At 37.1% G+C, this 9624-nt stretch overlaps 1 pseudogene; it reads left to right on the top strand.

Annotated features, from left to right (window-relative positions):
• Positions 1-317: 317 nt before the first annotated feature.
• On the top strand, positions 318-7741 carry LOC100376026 (acetylcholinesterase-like; annotated as a pseudogene).
• The last annotated feature ends 1883 nt before the right edge of the window (positions 7742-9624 follow it).

The following is a 9624-nucleotide window of genomic DNA, read 5'->3' as shown; positions in this document are numbered from 1 at the left end:
GCCAATAATCTTGCCGTGTTGTCAGGGGCATTTGGGTACGCGTGGTAATTGTGTCAGCGACGTTGCTATTTTGAGCACAAACAATGATGTCGTAATGTACACGAAATAACAAATGAATGGTTTGAAATGTAACAGTTCAACATTCGAATGATGTTACCGCGTGATTACAAGTATAAAACCTTGTATATCGTATCAAGGTATGTGACCTTGCAAGTGACAATACCTTAAATTTGCAAAGTTGCTTTGATGGCACAGTCAAGTTCAAATAAACCGATGAAAACGAGGCTACTGTTTGACAGTCGTTCGGGCCTTAAATCATGCTCTCCTTGACTTACATCTTAGCTGTATTGGTGTTTATCACCAACTGTAATGCAGACAGACCCATTGTTGAGATCTCTACCGGTACACTAATCGGTACTGTGGAAGAATTCAGCAGTGAATTCGTTGACAGTAGTACACGAACTGTGCATGTCTATAGGGGTATACCGTACGCTGAGCCACCGGTCGGTGGCCTGAGGTTTGCACCGCCTAAACCCAAGACACCGTGGCAAGGAGAGTACGATGCCACCGATTTCCGTACTGCGTGCATACAACCGGACTCCCCGGGGATCCCCATCGACAAGATACAAGACGAAGATTGCCTGCATATTAATGTATACGTGCCGCAGCCACGGGTAAGTTCACGAGAGGTCAATTGATGTTATTTAGAGGTCAAATGTGTGTTAAACGGGGGTCGGCAAGGGATATTTTCGTAAGCTGTAATCATTTGGTTTTTTTCCGCATTATTGTAACTTAAATAAATAAAAAAAACATAAATTCGTAGACATGAACAAGGTGTAAAATGCAATCAGCTATTTACATAATTTGTACAAAAATCTTATTTTTCGTAAGCGTATAAATCATTTTCAACTTTAAATGTCGTAATTCGTACGCAATATCCAATTTTGATTCTTAAACACAAATTACCAAGTATATCATAAAAATGTGAAATATAATTTGCTTTATCTGTAAAGTGCAAAAAAACTATTTTTACTGTAAATGGAACTCCCTTTTTATTTCCTGTAAAAACGCTTTGTTCCTAATGCCGAAGACTTGCTTTGAGAGTGTATAAATTATATTGAATATGATACCGTATTTCTGTCTACAATTTGGATTTCACTTCCATTTCCTTTAGAAAGCTAACACTCCTGTGATGTTCTGGATCCATGGAGGCGGCTTTAATGTTGGATCCGGAACGAGGATGTACGACTCAACGATACTGTCGTCATTGAATGACGTCATCGTAGTCACCATTAATTATCGAGTGGGGCCGCTTGGATTTCTTAGTACAGGTAAGTATTTAAATAAACTGTTTATATGTTTAATTGACAGTTTTTCAATCATGTTGCCAGTGTCACGTAGTTTCAGAGATAGTTATCGGACGAATAGCCGAGTTGCCTTGGGTTTCAGGCGAGCGTCACGTGACCTATTTGATTATGTTAGTCGGTTGCAGGCTGGTTCGCAGCTCTCGTGTGACACAAATTCATTACAGTGTGTATTGGTCTTAAATACATCTTCTATAATATCTAATATATCTTTCAGCTATCCATGCATATGTACAAAGACATATGGCATTTTGCACTATGTGACCATGCGATGTGTCAATTAGTTGCCCTCATATGTTGACAGGTGATGACGTAGCCTCCGGTAATTATGGTTTCCTGGATCAAGTAGAAGCACTTCGTTGGGTCCAGCAAAATATTGCAGGTACTAGCTATAACTCGTATATATTAATTTAAAAATAGTTGTAGTGCTAATATACCTTTGAAGTAAATGGCCGCCAAGATCTCGTTGGGAGCGAGAGGGCCACGAGACGTGTTTTTTCTCTTTCTTTTTCACTACCAGTTCCCTCTTTTCATAACAATTTATAGTCTGCACTTTTCTTCAAAAGATTTGGACAAAAATAGCCAAATATTTGAGTGAAAACTGAAAATTGATTTAAATGTTGTCTGTCAGCTCTAAAATCAGCGAGATTTCGACGGACATTTGTTACAGTCTACTTGTACTTTGCAACGTGCTGCATGCGTTCTACCATGTTGAGCATGTATTATGTTTCCCCCACAGCCTTTGGCGGTGATCCCGATACTGTTACTATATTTGGCGAGAGTGCTGGGTCTGTAAGTGCGCATTATCACGTGTTATCTCCAATGAGTAAAGGTCTGTTCAAAAGGGCGATTATGCAGGTACGTACCATTATCATGTTTAGCTTCACCAATATTGATTGGTGTATTTGCATAAATAGAAGATCTCCAATTAGTGACCATGTGATATTGAATTAAATAAACGAGTGTAGACATTTTAATGTTTTGAGCCTTTGGTATCAGTATTTGGTAGTAGTACATAACTGTCACAATTGAGTTTCGCCAGCCGCCGTGAAGCCGACAAAATAAACATCTGCGTAGTAATTCCGTTCTAAAACTAAGCGAGTCGGTTGAATAAGAACAACAAAGCGTAAAGCGGTTTACATTATAGTACCACATGTACATACAAATTTAATAAGTACTCTTTTTACAGCAATAAATTGCAGTGACAAAAGTCGAATAAAAAACTGCCCTTCCTTCCTTTCTTAAATTTTTCTGTTGATTTTAACTTAAACGTTTCACATCGACGTCGCTGTTCAAGGAATGCGCATATTTGTGGAGCTTCGAAGTTATTTCGAAACTAAAGGAAGGGATCTCGTCTCATAGTTTTGCCTATATTTTTTCTACTTCATGTATTTCTCTGTATGTTTATTACTGGTGCCTGCATAAGCTCTTTCAGTGATTTCATATCGTACAGTGGTTTTCTTGCGTGTCTGTCTTGTGTTCTTGTGCCTCGATCTTCTTTTTCATATCGTCATCGACCACTGACACAAACCGACTTGGTAGCACGGCAGTGTCACAATTGTTTTCAAGCGTTTCTAAGCATACCTATTTAGATTATATATCTAGCAACTATTCTACACGTAGCGAGTGTTTTATCTAAAACATTATCTATCGTTTACCTTCTTGAATTACTTTTAATTCTGCATCTACGTTATTGTTTTTCAACAATTAAAAAAAAAACTATATAGGTAAAATTATGTGTTAAATAGGAAAGATATACTGCTGCTGTTTCAAATTACAATAACACTGATTGTTTAAATGGTACGTTCTTATTGCGGGATAGGTACCACGTGCAACCGGGTTAACAGACGACAACGCGACGGACGAACCAAAATGCCTATAAATCAGCGAAAAACAATCATTTTTTTCGTTAATTTACACGCACCCTTCAAACAACAAAGCTAATATGATTGTTTCGCGTTGAAAAATCATTTTCGTCTGAGATTTTATTTCGTCTGCTCGTGAATATTGTGCAATTACATTATATAGTTTATGAGCGTATTGCATATACTGTGAAATATTTTATTTTTGCTGGAATTAATTTTCGCTGAATAGTTTTTTTTTGGATTTTTTCGAATCATTCCTTCAGTGAAAATAGCGAAAATTCCACAGTATTCGGCATTTCGCTGCATAATTATATCTAGGGAAGGATGTACGGCTCGATAACAAGGATTTAATAGGGACTACTTCTCCTCTATTATTTGTGTCTGGGAAGTGCGTCACCAGTTATAACCTAAATGGCAGACAATGAAACAGGTTACATTTATTTGTTATTTTTATGATCCGATATTTCAGTAGTATCTAAAATGTCGTGGCGCTTGTGCTGCTTTTCATGAACTCACTGTTTTTGAACTCCCGAATCAGGTGATGGATGACGTATATTATGCCTCATTTTTACAGAGCGGCACTGCAACAATGCCCCGGATTATTTCTGTCCGATGCATCCAAGACTAACAAGATAGCACATGGTCAGGGTAAACTTGTTGGATGTGAGAAAGACAACAGTAAAGAGCTAATTGAATGTCTTCGTACTGTACCAGCTGACAAGTTTAGAGATGTGTCTGACGTCACAAAGGTAACAAAGTCTCAAGGGAATATTTGATAATTTACATCATAGTCACAAATGCGACGTGAGAGAAAACATCAAATCGTGTATTGAATCGTGTATAGCCAAACACAACTCGATCAGTGCACCGCTTCCGCTGAACATTAACAAGGGTTTCCGTAGATATTTGACTACCTGTTTCGATGATGCGGTAGCAGAGACTATTACAAGTAACACCATGGTAGCTGTAGTTAGAGTACTTTCAGCGCTACATTAGCATGCCGAGTCTTCATCTTTTTCAAATGTTTATAAATGTCACGATTCAAACTGAAAAGAGACTGAAGTTTTCATTGGATTGAATAACACACGCATTTACTCGTTGATTGGCTGCATTGATTTAACTGTATTCATTGATTGGCTGGTGAATTTAACTGGATTGATTGATTGATTGGCTGATTGGATTCAACTGTATTCATTGATTGGCTGGTTGGATTTAACTGCCATTTAAAAATATATTCATAAAAAATAAAGGGAATTCATTAATTCCTCTGAGAGTTAAGTAAAATTATATGACAATATGATAATAAGACCTGCGCGATGTTTACAATAGTGTAAAAACTAGACTTCGAACTATCCAGTTAGCATAACGACATGCAGAATCAATGAAAATTAAAACCCAATCGTAGAAATGATGGTGAGTAGCTTGGTAGAGAATATCGTTTTGGCAAACCTCCCAGTGGAAATTTGGATTATTTCCTAGTGAGACATCAGTGAATAAGTGGGTGTACTTGGGTGTTTCCAGGTCAGTGTAAACCGATTTCAGACCGTTACGTAAACAATTTACATATTAAGTAGTAAAACGAGAAATGGAAAAACAAATCTTTGGGCCGCAAGGTAGAGTCAATATGTAATGCTTCGAAACCAAAGCTGTGAGTGCATACCAAACCCCAGGCCGAACATGTCAAGCCCCGTGCGCGCATACATTCTCAGATTATTGTGAACATCACGCAATGCATTTCGGGAAAACAATAATACTACTAGTATTCTAACTTCACGCTCACTGTAACCAATATTTGTGAATACTCCGAGTAGTCGTTTTCCTCAGCTCAGTTACGCTGTTTCCGGCAGTATTACTGCTTTGATCAAAGTATTTTAATGAACTGTTATGAAGCTCGGGCATGTGTTTCCAGCTTTCCCTGTGATACACTCTATAATTTCGATTTCATTTATATTGTCAGGTCGTTTTTGATATAGGAACTCTAGTACCATTCACACCAACTATCGATGGCTATTTTATACACGAAGATCCCATGGAATTGATCGCGAAAAAAGCTTTCAATAGCGAGGAATTGATGATTGGTACCACGGCTGACGAAGGAGTGCTTTTCTTTTTTGGGCTACTCGGTGAATCTGCTGACGAGTTAAATGTGAACAAGACTATGTATGAGGCAATGTATTCCGTGTTTACTCCAGGAAAGAAGCAAGCTGTCTTAGATACAATTAAATTAATTTACGTTGACTGGGACCACGCTGATGAGGAGAATGCCAACTACCTGTCAGCGTTGAGTCAGATGGCAGGGGATATGATAATGGTTTGTCCCACTGACATAGCTGCACGTGCACATTATGCAGCAGGGCTTGCCACGTATCTGTACCAGATGACGCACGTACCAGCAAAATCACTATGGCCTATTAACAGCAATACGGCAAAGCATGGAGATGATATCAGTTTTACGTTTGGTTACACCCTGCTCTCCGAGAAGCAGCTTGCCCTTGGTGGTGACGAGACGACAATATATAAGCAGACACCAAATAAGGATGATATACATGTGACTTTAAAAATGATGAAGTACTGGACGAACTTTGCCAAAACAGGGTAAGTATGACTGGATAATAAAACTAATGTACGTGTATGGTTAGTGGTTTTCTGAAATGTAGTCAAGTCAGTTCGTCATGTTACCGTACTTGAACATTTCCACCAAAATTATGCGAGAACATTGACTCTAAAATACTAAATTAAGAACATGTACAACTCATATAACTAGAACGTGTAACAACAAATATGACATCGGAAATAATCGGGAGAAAGTGTTGCTAGCACCATTTCAAATGGATGTACACATGGAGAGGCTTTGTTAATATTGAATGAATATCGTTTTGCATATGCGTACGTATTTTAATGTGTATGATAATCTGACAAAATCGACTACTATATAACACACGTTTGGTGGATGTTCAAGTACTGATACGAAATTAATGTCATTGTAAAATAAAAGCACTAAACTAGTGAAGTAATTTAAAATGAAATTGTTTGATATTTTGCTTCTCAGTAATCCTAATCGTAGTTCTGCAAGTGATGAAGATAACAACGATGACTGGCCATTGTTTACAGTGCCTGGTTTAGCGTATAAACAACTCTCATTATCAATGGAGAATAGTAACGCATTGGAAGCAAGAGAATGTGCATTCTGGAATCAATTTGAACCGAAGCTTCAGAAATCAGGCGAGTATAATATCTGGCCACCTTAATTTGTTATTGATAATGCTAATAAAGATGTAGTTTTTATTCGCAGGAGATCGTCTTAATGTCTGTTTTTAGTTTCGTATTTGTCTTTGTGCATCTAATTGTGCTTACGTCCATGTCGACGATATTTCATCCATACCACTTGTACATATTTACTGGTCAAATCCATCTGCGGTATAATTATTTGAATTAGATCGTATCATCATGAATCACCGTGCACTCGGACATACTGGTTTAAAATGGGCGGTATTCGTCGATCTGCGCATGTGCGACATTTGTGATGATAAACATTGATTTTTCCACAATTCAATGCGCTCTTCTAATGGAAATCACAAGTCTGAGGTTTGATCTGGGTGCGACTTGCACTAATTACCGCCGGTGACTTCAATCACTTAAAAAATACCTAATTAAAGCTTGGTAACGTCTCAGTTTGTACCCATTGATCTTCCCAACAGTCGAAGTCGCTATCTTTGTTAATATGAGACCCATATATCTCGCGCATGCGTGACGCGACGACCACCACCCTTTTAGACATACTGCCATATTTAATAACTGATTTCATTCTCTTTAATTATTGTTAAAGGGGAGACATGCGACAACAAAGAAGAATCCAAATATTCTGAAGAAGCAAACAAACCTTAGAAATATCTCCATTCTAATCCCCCAGCCGCCATAATACGCACGTTGGAAATGAACGGATTTCCCGTGATGCTTTACAATTACATGAGAGAGATGGAGTGTGGAAATGGTACAAATGCCTGAGTACATTTTTTCTCAGGTGTTTTCACGTGTTTTAATCAATGTCATAAGGAGGCAACACGGAGCAGACACTCAGAAATAGGTGGATACGAAAAAAACTATGTAATCTGCAGCACGTTGAAGGAGAGTGTCTGTTTAGTTGTGCATGTCCCGTAATTGAACATCTCATGGAAACCTATTTGTTTAGTTACTGCAATTGTTATCACATGTTAAATTCGTTGATTGTTTTTTTTTTAAATTCTGAAATTCCATATACTTTGTCATATATCAAATGAATTTGTCATGGTTTTACACCACGAGAATCATTGTATGTTACCTTGATATGGCGTAATGTTACGTTTTTCCCCTAATCACTTATGGTATTCAGGGCTGATCGCCTAGTATACCGAATAAACTATATAATATTGAGACTAAATTATTTGTGTGGTACTAAGAAAAGAATATATTGGCAATGTGTTTGTACATTTCAGTTGTGCATTAGATGAATTAAAATTGATGACATACAACTAATATAGATAATGCATAGATTGATATATGGCGGATACGAAATGGCTGACAATATTATTAACACAGTAGGTAAGTATTTAAAATTTATCACAGTTGTGTGTCACCAAACGCCTCAATGGCGGATCCAGCAAAAAGTATGGGGGGAAGCTTCGCTTAACATTACGGAATCGGCATGCATTGGGGGGGGCATGCCCCCTCCCCCCCTATGGATACGCCACTGAACCGCTTCCGACTCTATGCCTCCTGACTGCATGTCTATTCGTTCAAAAAACGTAATAATTAAGATGTATGCGATTTAGATAAAATGGTTATTATTTTTTATTAACACAACATTATATACTCTTGTTTTTATTTCAACTCTGCATTCTCTTCCCTTGGTTAAATCCCACGAGACTTGTACAAATAATCGTCGGAATTATACCAACGAACCGGTCGCCGAACTGGCGGCATACACCGGAGCAGATATGACTTACATTTTGCTCAGCGATAAAGTTTGTCGACTGCCGGCAGCACATTCCCTCTCACAGTGCTTTATCATGATGAACAGTATTAATTCACAGTCAGCTTGCTCACAAGTGATAATAAAATAAATTCGATGTTTACTATACGGGGCCGTCATGAATACGACATGAAACTAACTAAATAAAGAAGCTCTCTTTATTTAGTTCCATGTTGTATTCAACATGACGCCATTCATAGAGTAAATATCCAGTTATTGTATTGTCACTTCAGTGTTCGCCAGCTGATTGTGTATTTATTAAAAATAAACTCTTTGGTACAGTGGCGTAAATATTGCTACAGTCAAGGATGCTACGTACGAAATAACACATTGAGACCATTCCAACACTGATATTTTCACAGAATTGTTACTAGAAAGTCTAGTAAAAACACAAATAATATTAATAATTCATCTCAGTGGCTAGAAACTTAGAAAGGCGAGTATTTGGTAAATAAATCACTCTAGTCTCGTAAAATAAATTAAAAGGTGAATAGGTACATTTAAAAAAAAACATATACTTGTATACAAGTATAATTAGAATGTAATACCGATAGCAAGTATTTTGGGGCATGTTTATTATTTGTTAATATAACACTTTGATGGACACAGAATGTTATTTTTTTTAAACTCATGTCTTGTTAGCAAATATAGTAATAATCGTTTCATGGTTTTCATAGATTAACCAATGAAGGCAAGTAACTAAAAACTGTCTAATGTATTTAAAAATAATACTACAATCAAATGAATATATTCATGTATTTGTTTGTTATTTTAATTTCATGCAATACTATTATTATATACCTTCATGAAAAGAGGTATTTTACCTATTAAGCATTTATCAAGTTTAAATAAAATCTATAATCAAATCGGTTTCCTGGAAAGAATAATTCAATATTAAAAGTTTCAGCGAAAACGTTAGTTATTGTGATCATACATAGTGTTTTATGAGACTAAAATTTTATGTTAAAACGGTTTTAAAGAAATATTAGATCTTCAATAATAGATAAGATCCAATGTTAGTCGCTTGGTTCAATTTGATTTTGGTCACCCTTGTTTATAAAGCGCCTTTTAAAGGTGATTTTTAACAGCGGAAATGTCGGACCCTCTCTTGAAAAGACCTACTGTCCTCTTATACAGAACAGGACATTTCACGCGACTTTGATTGTGTGCAGTGCAACGAGTGAGTGACCGAAGTGCTTTGAAGGTCGAAATGGAACCTCTGTATTTGTTTCACCGACTGGCCGACTGTATAACCAGCACCTTTGAAATGTATGACCACGCAATGGCAATGACCTTGCCGGTGACAATGCATTTAATTTGGAAAGTTGATATAATAGCACAGTAAAGTTCAAATCAACTGTTGAGAACGAGGCTACCATTTAACAGT

The sequence above is a fragment of the Saccoglossus kowalevskii genome, chromosome 20 (assembly GCF_978046115.1).
Source record: "Saccoglossus kowalevskii chromosome 20, keSacKowa6.1, whole genome shotgun sequence".
NCBI classification, from domain to species: Eukaryota; Metazoa; Hemichordata; class Enteropneusta; family Harrimaniidae; genus Saccoglossus; species Saccoglossus kowalevskii.
Note: the sequence above shows the minus strand (reverse complement) of the source record. Positions and strands in the feature narration are given on the sequence as shown.